This window comes from Martes martes, assembly GCF_963455335.1.
Source record: "Martes martes genome assembly, chromosome: 9".
NCBI classification, from domain to species: domain Eukaryota; kingdom Metazoa; phylum Chordata; class Mammalia; order Carnivora; family Mustelidae; genus Martes; species Martes martes.
The window spans coordinates 59831594-59845656 of NC_137896.1; the positions used below are offsets into that span (position 1 = coordinate 59831594).

The 14063-nt window shown below is 40.6% G+C and overlaps 1 protein-coding gene and 1 pseudogene across 2 annotated transcripts in view; both read left to right on the forward strand.

Moving 5' to 3' along the window:
• AFF3 (ALF transcription elongation factor 3) overlaps window positions 1-14063 on the forward strand; it is a 534056-nt gene that overhangs the window by 159041 nt on the left and 360952 nt on the right. The window lies entirely within an intron of this gene.
• LOC308349410 (peroxisome biogenesis factor 2-like) lies at window positions 763-1872 on the forward strand (annotated as a pseudogene). Its single transcript has 2 exons — window positions 763-1371; window positions 1551-1872. The product of its transcript is annotated as a peroxisome biogenesis factor 2-like (transcript).

A 14063-nucleotide genomic window follows, 5' to 3' on the forward strand; every position in this document is an offset into this window, starting at 1 on the left:
ATCTCTGGGAATATTTGAACTTTTCGGTCTCTTTCTTTCTAAACTATACCCCTAGCGTAGTGAGAATATGTCCTCTCAGTAAGGTTCATGGTTCCTTTTTATCCTCAGTACTTCATTATTTTAAAGAGGTCCCCTAAAGACAATAACTGTTTTCTGCTCCCCCATTTGAGTTATAAATTACTCATTAACTATTTGTACAGTGAGTGAATGAATGATGACCCCAGATAACCTTTCTGGCTAAGTAGAGTAAGAAGTTCTTCAGAAAGGAATACAGTGAGCGCCCAATATGTAAAGGTCTGGGATAACAGATAATTTCATGTCACAGTGGCAGTTTGTTGGTGGTGACAGTCCCTGTGAACACCGTGTCAAGAGAAATTCCAAGTTGTCTCCATGGCTGAGGATAAAGGAAGGCCTCGCAAAGGGACACCTGGGTGGCTCAGTCAGTTAAGCATCTGCCCCTGGTTCAGGTCATGATCCCAGGGTGCTGGGATCGAGTTCTGCATCGGGATCCTTGCTCCGTGAGGAGCCTGTTCTCCCTCTGCCTGCCACTCCCCCCTGCTTCTAACGCTCTCTCTCTCTGTCTCTCATTGTGACAAATAAAATCCTTCAAAAAGTGCAGGGGGCGGTTAATCTAGCTTCTGCTAGGGGAAGCCAGGCTTCCCAGAGAATGTCTCAGAGAAAGTTACATGGAACAGGGGCATTTCGCAGACTCCTAAAACTTCTCCCTTCTTAACTGCCTGTCAGTAAGAGACCCTCAAAGAAGACATGGCTTCCAGAGAAGAGAATAGGAAAAGGACAAACAAAAAACAGAGTGCTAAGAATAAGTCAGTTGGATGCACTTAAACTGAACAAGGCCCTGGAGCAGCTAGTTTGGTCCCAGTTTTCTCAGTGCTTTCATGGATGTAAGCCAGGGCTGTTAGCCCACTCTGAACCAGAGGTAAAAGCATTCTTGTGGCGATTCACCAGGTACTCTAAAAATGCCACCATGGGACAATCCATTTTGAGTACTTAGTACAAAAATGATTTTTCCCCAAAGCTGAGGTACCAGCCACCAAGTAAGAATCAGAAGCTGTGGTATGCTGTGTGTACGATTGGCGGGATGTGGCTGGGAGAGCGCTGCTATGACCTGTTACGAAACCATCATTTGGCATCATTTGGGAAAGCCGGGCAGTGTATGAATATCATGGTTGGACTTTTTAAATTGGGTGTGCTGATTAATTTCCTGATTTTCCTTCAGAGGGGCAAGTTTGCAGCTTTGACAGAACATCTCCTAGGCATTCATTCTGTATTTTGCAAGCCCCAAACATACGTGATGTTGGCTTTGAGTATGTGAATAGGGAACTTCTCTGACATGGTTTTGCTGAGTTTCTGATTTCCTCTTACCACTTTTTTTTTTTAAGATTTTATTTATTTATTTGAGAGAGAGAGAGTGAGAGAGAGAGCATGAGAGGGGAGAAGGTCAAAGGGAGAAGCTTACTCCCCATGGAGCTGGGAGCCCGATGCGGGACTTGATCCCGGGACTCCAGGATCATGAACTGAGCTGAAGGCAGTTGCTTAACCAACTGAGCCACCGAGGCTCCCCTCTCTTACCACTTATTAATATCCAGAAATTGATAAGTTGTCTTCATGGTATATTCCTCTTACTAGTGCTCCTAATAGTGACAGTGACAGTGACAGTACATTATCCAACTCTCTGGAGAGTGGCCCACCATGCCTCAAACCATAGGATGTGAGCATATCTTCTCTTACTGCTGCGTTAAAAGTAATCTCTTATTTGATGTGTACTTTACTTGTCCTAAGTGTGGCACAGAGGTAAACAGTGTGCAGCCACTGAAATCAGGAGCTGAGATGTCAGAAGTGAATTATCTTTAGAAACTAAGATTGTTTCTTCTGAGGAAAACTATTATGTTCAGTCTTTAATATTAGTCATCCTGAGCATACTGTTCAGGTGTCTTTTATGAGGGGATGTGCTTCTCAGCCACTGCCTTCTGTTCCTTTCCAAGCATGACAAAATTCTAATCATTAGAAGCCATGTGATTCTGAATATATTATGTAAACAATGAAAAAAAAGAATGAGCTTTGTTTATAGCAGTTGCTCTTAAAAAAAAAAAAGGCCACACATGTGGGAGGTAACAGTGGACATTGGCCATTCCCTTGCTAAAGCTAAACATCAGGAAGCCTCCTTTTTTCAAACATAAAGGTGCTGGAGTGTGAAGAGGCGTGTGAAGAGATGCCTTTTGTCCCCTCCTGAATCTAGGACTAATTGGGAAATAGGACACAAGTGACAGTCACATGTATGTCAAAATCTCAACTGGTCAAGTGGATTACAGAGGGTGGCCTTCGATCTGTGTTTCTTCTCCCCAGAATTCAACATTCCAGTCCCAGTGGTTTTGGAAAATACTGGATACCTGCAGCTTCTCCTGAGAGGCAGGCCCTGCCTAGCTAAGCTTTCTGCATGGCAGGAGAGCAGAAAAAATGTAATGACATTGTATGGTGACAGAATGCTAACTACTCTTAGGGTGGTGAGCACAGCCTAATGTATAGACTTGTCGAATCCATATGTTTTACAGCTGAAACTAACATAACATTCCAAGTACAGTATATCAACTATAAATTTTAAAATGTGCCATAAATTTAAAAATGCACTATTGTCATAGAAAGAGCCAAAATAACAGAGTCACCAAGGCATGTTGATCCTTCTCTCTTAAGCAGTGATAGGAAAATTCCCTCCAGCCCAGGGAGGGAGTCATGAGGGAGCAGGCTGAGTGAGGATGGAAGTGCTCCTTCCTGACCGGCCCCTTCTCAGGAATGGAGTGCAAGCTTCTTCCTTTGGGGGGCAGATGAGAAGAGGGAATATATCATATCTATTCTAATACAAGTTGTCCAGAAAGTCTGCCTGGATCTGGCCTTTTGTTCTATCTAGGTTCATTGCAGCCCTGACTGTTGGATTAAGGCCCGTGGTACACTTTGCCCCATCCCCAGGGTGGAAGTCTGCAGGACATCCTTCTCTGTCCTTACCCTGCACCTCTACTTCCTGAGAGCTGATTTGCTTTGATTGTCTTTAGCTGCCTGTGAGGCACTTAAGGACACCTGTGCAGTACCTTTGTGGCTCTGTGTCACTGTGTTGTTTTAGAGAATTGCCTCTGTAGTTCTTTATATGCTGAGTCACAGAGGAGTCTTCTCAGAAACTTCCAACTTCAGAACTTTGTGAAAACTCACATAAAATACTTACCTTATAGACCCGCAGAAGCCCTGTTGTTAGGTTAGTGTCAAATGACAAACCATGGAACTGAAAGAGACCATACACTTGATCCAGACAGCGCTATCTCCATCACCATTGAGGGTATGTAGGGGCTATGCTGGAGAGATTCTTCAGGAGTCCAACTTTAATGGGGAGATATCAGGCAAAGGTTCTGTTCTTTACCCACTCTCTTTTATACAGGGTCCCTTTCACTTCCTTGCGCTGTTGGTCTAAACCCATCTACGGGGACTCCTGGCTGCCCGAAAGATGCTGGTATTACCTCCCCAGGCTGGGAGCACACAGTGGGTGTTTGTGCTGAGGAAGTCACAGGACCCAGGGAAGGTAGTACTGCTCAGCCGGGGTTGGCACTAGAGCTGAAGTCCGCTTCTCTTCTGGGACCGCCTTATTGTTAAATACCTCCAGGTGTCTTTAGTGATCTTTTCCACCAGCTATCAGATCTTGTGTTTGAGAGTCTTCCAGATGCTTAACCTAAATACCACCACCTCTAGTTTAAGCTTGTTATTTTCTTGCTAGGTCCTCAAACTCATCTCAAGCCTTTACTATTCTGAATGTTGTATTTTTCTGAAAAAGATCTCAGGTGAAATGCATCACTAATTGTATAGAGCTCAGAAATTCTGTACCACCTTCCTCATTTCATTATGCTCCTTTCTGGAAAGATAAATCTCTTTTAATTATGAAAATACATATATTTATTATCTGACAAGCAAATCTAGTTTGCCTTTCAGTGAAATTACTTCATTGCAATGCAACTTCTAGGAGCTTATTTAACATCAATTAAAAAACCGCACATTATTGAAACTGTACATTAGGATCAGGAATAAAACAAGAAGATCTATGGAGCACTGTAGAAAAGTTAATTGGAAAATATGATCAACTATGAAGTCCACAGGGTCTTATGGAAAATGCTGACCTTGCTGCCTCTCTGTGTAGCCTTTTAAACTCTTGGAGTTATATTCTCAGATCCTAAGAGCATGGAACTAACATCAAAGAGCATTTTGTACCTGTCAGACACAGATTAATGCAAGATGCTGTTCCTGCCCACCTACTTCCTGCAGGGTAGCTGGGCAGGTAGACAGTTTGTAAGGTGACACAGGGTTCCAGTACAGCACTGCCCCAAGCACGGAGAGTCAGCAGGGTTTGCGAGTGGGGCTGTGGGAGAGGCCACTGACACAGGGGACAGCTGTGGAGCAGAACAGTTCTCCTGGTGGTAGCTGTTACTTACCCCATGGAGGGTGCTCTACTTCCAAATCATGGTTTGGTTTTTTTTTTGTTTAATCAGCATAAAATCTGGAATGATGAGAAATATCTTCTGAAATGCTCTTTCTCCATGAGAAAAATAAGCAGAGTGAGCTGTTTCATCTGTACACTGATTGTAGTGCTAAATTAGGGAAGATAAATGAACCTCATCTCTATTATTACCAGGACTGTGCTTTTGTATATCTTGTTCTTTGGGGTCCCCATGGACTGAAGAGAGCACATGGCAAACCTTGCAATACAAATTATTTATACTTATGTTTATATAAATGAAACAACAACAAAGTTATCCCAGTGATCTTTAACCAGTACTCCATGACTAATGGTGATTTGAAGTACTCACTGAAGTGAAAAAGGAAAAGAACCCAACAGTGCTCTTCTAACACCTCATCGCCTCCTCAAAGCTGGAGTCCTTCTCAGTTTGTACCCAGAAGGGTCCTCTCTGCTTCCTGGCCATACAGATCCCTGAAAAAGGAACTATTGGCATTTGGCATTTGGTGGCCAGAGCCTGAGTGCTACATGAGGCCAGCACGTAGCTTGCTATTCTTAACATCTCAGCTAGTGCTGTGTGCTCACCAACTAGTCAATGGATATTACTCTTAGGTCCTGACTCTTCACACCCAGAGATAAGCTGACCAAAAATAATGAGATGGGGAGTATGCCATTATTTCTGTTTTATCATATTGTTGATTTTATTATAAAGCAAACTGATCCTAGGGTCATGAAAATCAATGCTTATTCTGTGTCTTAAAACTGTGAACCTTCTATGATGTTGTGAAGTTTAAAAAAGCCAAGACTCACTCAGCGACTTCAAACCCTGTTCTGTGTGAATTTCAATTCTAAATCTTAAACTAGTGGTTGCTGGAACTTTAGTATTGTAAAAGCTTAGGCAGGTTACTAAGTCACCCCCAGAATTGCTATGGGAGCCATTATAAATGGACAGCTCATTGGTCTCATTAAAGCCGCAGGGAATTGGAGTATGTCCTTGGGAACCATACATTGGAAAGTACCTGTATCTGAGCTTGTGTTTTGGGGCCAGCTTCCTGAGTCCCGGGGGCAAACTTAACCTGTCAGTGGCTAATGCTTTAAAAAAATATAAAAGCCATTAGGCTGGTCACCCCTGTCTCACAGATTTGCATAGTAGGTGCACGCATTAATCAACACTTTTGGACCCCCCATCACTTCTGCCTTTGATCAGAAGCCTGGTTTGTCCCAGAGTGCCAAACTGTAGGAGTTGAGTGAAAGAGAAAGAGGGAGAGAGAGGGAGGGTTGGGTGGAGAGGAGAGTAGCCTATCTCACCTACCAGACAATTTTCTTCTCCCTTCTCAAAGCAAGTTCCTGGCACATTCAGATGGCTTCATGGTATCCATGGCTGGGGTCAGGGCTTAGTCTGCACTCTGTGACAGAGGGGACCAGCCTACAGTGATCACACTGAAGACCCAGCTGGCAGTGCAAGCTCAGGTCACCTATAAGTTTGTACTCACATCCCTGCAACATTGCCGGGCTCTTCCTGGGACCAGCTATTTGCTTAGTTCTGCTTGTCTGTCTTGTTAGATTGCAATCCTCAGAAAAGGAAGTATGAGTTTTTATTTCACTTTCCATGTATAAACCTTCTCTTATCATTTCTTGGTGAAAAGGCATAGGGTCTGGGTAAACCAAGCTTATCCTCTTGACCTCACCTGTGGACTGAATACTCTTAGCTAGAGTCAACAGTTTCTTAAAGTGTGCAGGTCTGTGGCAATCTCTATATAATCCAGAAATACTTTATTTTAATATCCTGGTATATTCTGCTTTCCTGAATTTGAAACATGAAAAGAAGTCAGATGTTCATTTAAATAAAATAAAAATTCTAAATGTATGATAATGAATTTACCCCTGATTCTCCTTCACTGAACATGTCAAACTGTATTTTAAAATGAGGCTCATTCTCAGATATTTGTTGGCACCGCAGCCTTTTCATTTGCTTGGAAATACTGTTTTCAAGCTATTTTGGTTGTGAATTGTTATACTCAAAACATATTTATTTTAACATTTTTGAATTTCTTTTTACTTTATTATATATGGACTTAAATCAAGTAAGAGCAATGCAATGTGATGTCAGAAAATGCTTTGTTCCAAGAGAGCATTTTTCTGTAAAAAGATATGCTTTAAGGTAGTTTTTTCGGATGATTCGTATGAGAAGTCCTAGGGAAAGAGAAACCAGTTATTTTTAAAAAAATAACCGAGGTCAACATAAATTTAACATGAAACTATACTGAAAGAGGTAGGTGGTCAGACTTCATGATGAAATGAAGGAATATATCCTTTTTTCTTCTTGAATGGAGTTGATCCATGGGCTTAATTAATTTTTATTATATAATCTAATTGGCTGTGAGTTTTCTCTTACTTTATAAAGTTTTTACTGACATTTACCCATGCCATTTCTTAAATCATAGCCTGAAATGTATTAAACTGGTCTAAAATATTTTTTGTGCTTTTATAAATAGTAGCTTTAATATACAGCATCTTATCCAAGCCCCAAAAGTTTGGTTTCTGTGGCGTGTCTGTGATTTGTATATAGACACTGCTGTACCAGGTGTTTTGTGACCAGCATTCTTATAGTTAGAGGCTATGGCAACTCCAAGAGAATTGATCTGAGTGGACTCCACACTAATTTGACAGGACCCTTAGAGCCGGGGTGATGCAATTCTTTGTTCAAATGAATTGAGGTTGGGGCCATCACAAACCACAGCAGTGGTATCTATCACCTTACTCAACAAATCGCCAAGGCCTGCCTGTGCAACTGTAACTCACTTTCTGGCTTTTGTGTCTCCTGTTGAAGATTGGGCAGTACCAGCCTTATTTACCTGAAGCGATATGGTAAAAAGAGTAACTCAACTTGGTTTATGTAGATACAGTTACTTAGCTTTTGAAGGAAGATTCTTTTATCATTGGTAGCTTTCAAGTTCCACCTGATACTGGTGAACAAAGTCCAGCCTGTTCTTGTTATGTAAATATAATTAGGTGATGATGTTCTGTGAAGATGACCTATAAATATCAGCCTCTACTTGCAAATATTTATAGGACAAAGAGCCTTTGGAAACATATTCAAGGAAGGATCTCTGACTTCATGTCGTGCATATTAAAAAGACTTACATAATGCTGTTTAACTACGATTCTGAGGTTTTTGTGAAGTTATTTAGCCTTGAACTTTAATTTTCTTTCCCATATTAGTACATCTGTCCCACAATAGCTTTGTGGGCTCTGAAGCATGAAATAGCCTCCCACGTGCTCTGTGGTTTCTCAGTATACATTCATGGTTCTCTGATTAGGACACTTTAATATTTTTAAGGTTTAGAGTTCTGGAGGGGCGCTGGGGCTGGATTGCTTCTGGCTCATTTGGAGACCTTTGGAAAATTGTTTAATTATTCATCTCCTTCCAGCTTTTGACTTCTAAGCGAGCATTGCCTTGTATAAGTAGGGGCATGAGGAGAAGTTGAGAGATGAGAGATGCAACTTTCACCTCCTTTCCTTCAAGGAGACAGGGTTCCACTCTCAAGAGAATTCCAGTATCAACTTACACAACAGCTTATACCCTGAGCCTGTGTGAGACCATGGGAGCTGCTAGGAGACATAGCAGAAATTAACCAAGGTTAGCATATGGTCTGTGATGCTTTTGTTTAGATTACTTGGAGATGTACATTAGTGGGCAAAATTCTGATTCGTTTGACTTCAGAAATTTAATTTTATTTTTTTAAGATTTTATTTATTTATTTGACAGATCACAAGTAGGCAGAGAGGCAGGCAGAGAGAGATAGAGGAGGAAGCAGGCTCCCCGCTGAGCAGAGAGCCTGATGTGGGGCTCGATCCCAGGACTCTGGCAACATGACCAGAGCCGAAGGCAGAGGCTTTAATCCACTGACCCACCCAGGCGCCCCAGAAATTTTATTTTTAATTGTTGATTTATTAATATGTGCAGAGGAAAGAAATCAAGTTTCTAGAAGGAGATCGATTGGAAGCATTATTAAGTGTGTATGGTGTTTTTGAAGCAAGTTCTTGAGTAATAAAAGCATACATCCTTTCTGATCCCCTGCAGCCCTGGAGACGCATCAGGCTTGTCCTTCATCCAGGTGCTGTTTGAAGCACTTTGCACATCCAATGGCGCCATCAGATTCAAAGTTGGGGTATGAGATAAAACTGCACTTAATCAAAACTGTCCTTGAGATGCCCTCCATCTCCCACAAAGAACAGTTGATACCCGTTCTAATGTAGCCAGTCCTCTGTCTGTTAATGTATAAATTAATAATGTGTGAAGTGGGTGGTTTGGTTAGAGATTTTGCTGTATGGAAACATATGTATCTTTAAATAATAGAACGAGCTCAGAGTAGGAAAGTGAGAAGCATCAAGAACTCGCCCCTGAACATGGAGCAACATGTCTCCGGCTCTGGCTGCAGATGCCCTTGGGCTTATCTGCTTCTCATAGAGAGTGGCAGGTGGACTCAGAAGTGCGCTTTCAGTTCGTTTTGTGCTCTTGTACCCGTGTGTTCACACTTTGCTGTCTTGCTCTCACTAGCTGTGTTTCTTCTCTAAGCATACATACTGGGGGTCTGGTCTTGTGCTTATTGGTCGATGTCATGACCATCACCCCCTGGCAAGTTACTCCATAAGGCCTGAGGACTGTGAATCCTTGATTCTTATATCCTCAGCTCCTCATACAGTTGAACTGGGGCTCAATAAATGTTTATTGAATGTATGAATGACAACTTCATCTTCCTCTGAGCAGCCCCCGCAGATATATTTGTTTTCAGGTTGTCTTTGTTTTTATTTTATTTTGTTTTAGTTTAGTTTAATTCCAGTGTAGTTAACATGCAGTGTTATATTAGTTTCAGGTGTACAATATAGTGATTCATTGCCATACATTATCCAGCCTTTGCAGATATTAATTAAACAGCTGCATGGCTGCCTATAGCATAAAAGGGACATAATCAGTTCCTGATCCGTAGTTGTGAGACTTATTCCCTCATAACAAAGCAGCTCCCTGGGAATGGAAGCTCAGCTTAAGGGCCTTGGAATGATATATGCCATCTGCTGTGTGTCTTCTGTGTGCTAAGCTGATATCAGGGTCCGAGGTTTCCAGTCCTGTTCTGTGTGTGCCCTCCACTCTGCCCTCCTCCACCTGTGCTTGGCCTCTGAGCCGCTCAGCCTGCCAGGACAGCCTCACACACTAGGCCCCTGAAGAAGCAGAGAAAGGAAAGCTGAACGTAGTGGAAAGCTAGGATTTCAGCATGCTGTCTTTCTTCATTTTTCCTTGTCTTTTCATCTGCCCGAGACTAAATGTAGGGCATCCATTCTGTAAACTGAGGTTGAATACCGACTATGTACTGGGTGCCGTGGTCTGTCAAAAACACAGCACATTAATGTGTGGTCCTGGACCTCAAGGAGATACAAAGCAACAGACATAAACTAGATCGTGCTCTGGGCTAGTGAGAATCACTCCTTGGAATGGTTTGTGTTTACCTAAATTAATAAACATAATTTGTAGGAAAATATTCTCATTGAGCTTGAAAAGAAATAGAGATTGGTCACCCGTGCCAAGCCGGAAGTAAATTTAAATCAATATGAGCACGAAAGGAAAGAAAATCTGTAACAACAATAATATTAGTAATAAAAGCCTTAGTCATTTGCTTCGATGGTTTAGTTCTAAAATAGAAATTCCCTTTTGGAGTCTGTGGACGTGGGAAAATTAAGTTGATGAAGTAGTGTTTTGGGTTTTATATGTCAGTTTAATAGTTTCTAAATCTGAAACATAGCATGTGATACAGTGACCTCCTGATGTTGCTATTTTTGCCAGATTAATGGTGAAATGTACAGCAATAAGCAAATGTAAAGTGAAGTTTGAATTTGTTACATAATACGGCAGACCGAGGAATGGTGATAGTAATTAAAGAAGGATATTCACTACTTCACCTTCCTGTTAATGATAGTCTTCTTACATATCCCAGACTTAAATGAAAAGGTCAGGAATTCAGCTCTTATTTTGTGAGTACTAACATCATTAGACGTAAACTATAGATCATAGCAAGATCAAATAAGAGCTATAATAGAGATGCAAGTTGGGATGTGAGTAGGAAGCTTGATTTCTTTGGGAACACCAGGCAAGCAACTCAAAGGAAATGTTACCCAAATAGAACCTTGAAGAATATTTAAGATTTGTGCTAGCTGAAGGGGGAGGAATTGTATTGTTTTCTGTATGTGTTGTGTGTTATGTTTGTGTGTGTATGTGTTTTCTTTCCAAAAATCTTAAGTCCCTGAGGCATGTCTTATGGGGAAAAAGAAACATCTTCAATCCCCTGTCCAGTGTAGGGCACGAAAGTTTTTTCAGTGGTACTTGTAAGAGGAAGGACAGGATAGGGAAGCTCAAGGGAAAAATGTTACAACAAACCTACAGAGAATACCTTGAATTGGGTTGGTATCTGATCTTCTTATGAGGGTCATATCTAGCAAGGTGATTCATAGATAAGCTTACTCCCTACATTAAGCTATCTGCTGTAATTCTCTCTTGCCCATCCCATAGTCCAAAACCAGAGATGTTTCTTTTTTTTAAGATTTTATTTATTTATTTATTTATTTATTTGCCAGATAGAGATCACAAGTTGGCAGAGAGAGAGAGAGAGGAGGAAGCAGGCTCCTGGCTGAGCAGAGAGCCCGATGTGGGGCTCGATCCCAGGACCCTGGAATCATGACCTGAGCCGAAGGCAGAGGCCTTAACCCACTGAGCCACCCAGGCGCCCCACCAGAGATGTTTCTTAAAGCAGGACTTGGTTACCCTTTATATGTAGGTTTAATGATTTAGTTCTTTACTGTGGTTTAATTGTAACTGTAAGAAGTGCAGCATTAAAACTGAATTCTGTGGTATGATTTTATAGAGGCAAAAAACACATTTAATATGCTTAGTACATGCATAGTGGGGTAGATCATAGCATGTTCTCTCCCCTCACCACACTTTTTTTTTTAAGCTCCACAAATCTCAGAAATGAAGGAGGCAGAAATTTTCTATTTTGGGAATATTTTTCCCAAAGCAAAATTGAGTTTTTATTGCCAAAGAACTATGGACCAAGTCCTTTAAAATATCTGATTCGATGAATTAGACCGTCAGCATTATAGGTATGCTCATATGCCGTAGAACAACTATTGTCACTATGTGCTTTATCTCTTTTGAATGAGTTCATTGCACCTCACTTTCCACCCAACTGCAATTCAGAACTTCCTAGTCATCTTTAAATGTTCCTTTTGCAAAAATACAAATTAACTTCTAAGTTTATAGAACTTGTAATTGCGGCTCTTGAGAATACTTGGATAGAATGTGAAATAAAGTACTTACTGATTCTTAAGCCCAAAGCATATTTCTTTCCAGATACAACATACGCTTTTTAGCATTGAAAGCTTTTATCTAGAAATTGACAATCTGTACTCTGGTAAGCATCACAAATGTTCAGACCAAAGTCTTTATCAACCCTTTGTGTGCACAGTCCCATAACTTGTTAAGGAGCCATTTAACTTTGAGCAACTTGGCATTTGGTTCGAAGAGATGGCAACTGTAAGAAGATCCTGGTAGATCAAAGTTAAACAGAGCCCCGGTTTCATCTTATCTTCAGATTTCCCCTATATTATCCTACCAAAAATGGAGCTAAGTTACTGTCATGCTTCCTGTGGAGGGAAGAAAAGTTTGCTTAACACATACTGTATTTGGCATGATGGTTTAAAACTCTCCCAAGAGAGGGGTGATGGTGGAACTCTGTTCTTTTTAAAAGTTTCTAAAACATGAAACATTTATGAGGTTGATGCTCTGGATAGCTGTGTTGGGAGTAAATAGCACGTGCATGAATATTCTATATTACATTTGAGAAGCCTTTCAGGGACACCTGGCAGAGGGGTAGCTTGGCCTAGGCAGAAAGCTCCCAACAGGCTGGGCTAAAAAATATTTACCACCATTCCATGAGAAGTGGCCAAAGGACTAGAACTATGAAAAAGGCTTTTTTCATCTGGAGGTAGGATGCCTTTCCTAGGGATAAAGGAAAAAAGATGTTAACTAAGAACTTGTAATGATTCTTAATTCTTAGGAACTGTGTTACCTTTTTCTTAATTGAGGTATAATTTGCATGCAGTGGAATGTTTAGTTACTAAATGTACCTTTGAATCAGTTATGATAAATGCAAAGGCTAAAGGCATCATCTCCATACCCCCTTCCAGTCAGTTTCCCTGGCCCCCAGAATCAAGCCTTGAACTTATTACCCACTCTAGAATTTTGTAGAAATGGGATGTATGTATTTCTAGTTTCTGGCTTTTTTTTCTCAACATAATATTTTTGAAATCCATCAGTAGTATTGTCAGTGGTTTCTTTTCTCCCTGCAATCGTTGGGGGAAAAATACACTAAATAAAAAATAAAAAATACACTAAAAAAAGATACACTATATGAATGTATCACAGTAGGTTGATCCTTTGATGGGAATCTAGGCTATTTGTAGGTCTGGGTTATTATGAATTAAACAGCTATCGACATTGTAGTACAAAACTTTTTGTACACCTATGGTTTGACTTCCCTTGTATAAACAGCTAGGAGTGGAACTGGTAGGTTGTAGAGTAGATTGGGTTTAACTTAAAGAAACTGCAAGAGATTTCCAAAGCAACTTTACCATCTTACACTTGACCAACAATACTGAAGAATTTTGGTATTGCATATTCCTCCTTAGCAGTTGGTGATGGTAGTCTTTTTCATTTAATCATTTTAGTAGGTGACTGTTGGCATCTCATTGTGGGTTTAATTTGCATTCCCCAAATGGAAATGATGTCAAACACTTTTCCATGCATGTATTGGCAGTTTGCTTAAATGCCATTTGCGAAGTGGCTCTCTTCAAGCATTTAGCCTATTTTATTGTGCTGTTATTGTTTATTAGGTATCAGAGTGCTTGTTGTGTACTGGATAGAAGTCGCTTCTTAGATTGCATTGCAGATTTTCTCTCCCATTCTGTGGCTTACTTGTTTATTTTCTTGATGGTACTTTTTGATGCACATTTTTAATTGTGAAATCCAAGTTATCATTTATCATTTTTGTTCTTCTACATTTATTCATTTCTAAGAAAAATTTCTCCTCTGAGAAATCTTTGCCCACTTCACTTTCATGAATATATTATGCTACACTTCATTATCATTTTATAACCTTTTTATTTTATTTATTTTAATTTTTTTAACAATTTTTTAAAAGATTTTTTTAATTTATTTGTTTGACAGACAGAGATCACAAGCAGGCGGAGAGAGAGGAAGGGAAGCAGGCTCCCTGCTGAGCAGAGAGCCCGATGCAGGGCTCAATCCCAGGACCCTAGGATCATGACCTGAGCTGAAGACAGAGGCTTTAACCCACTGAGCCACCCAGGCGTACCCTACAACCTTTTTATTTTGAATTTTAGATTTACAGAAAAGTTGCAAAGATGGTGTATCAAGGGCCTATATACACTTCACCCAGCTATCCCTGATGTTAACATTGTACAGTTCTCAAAACTAAGAAATTAA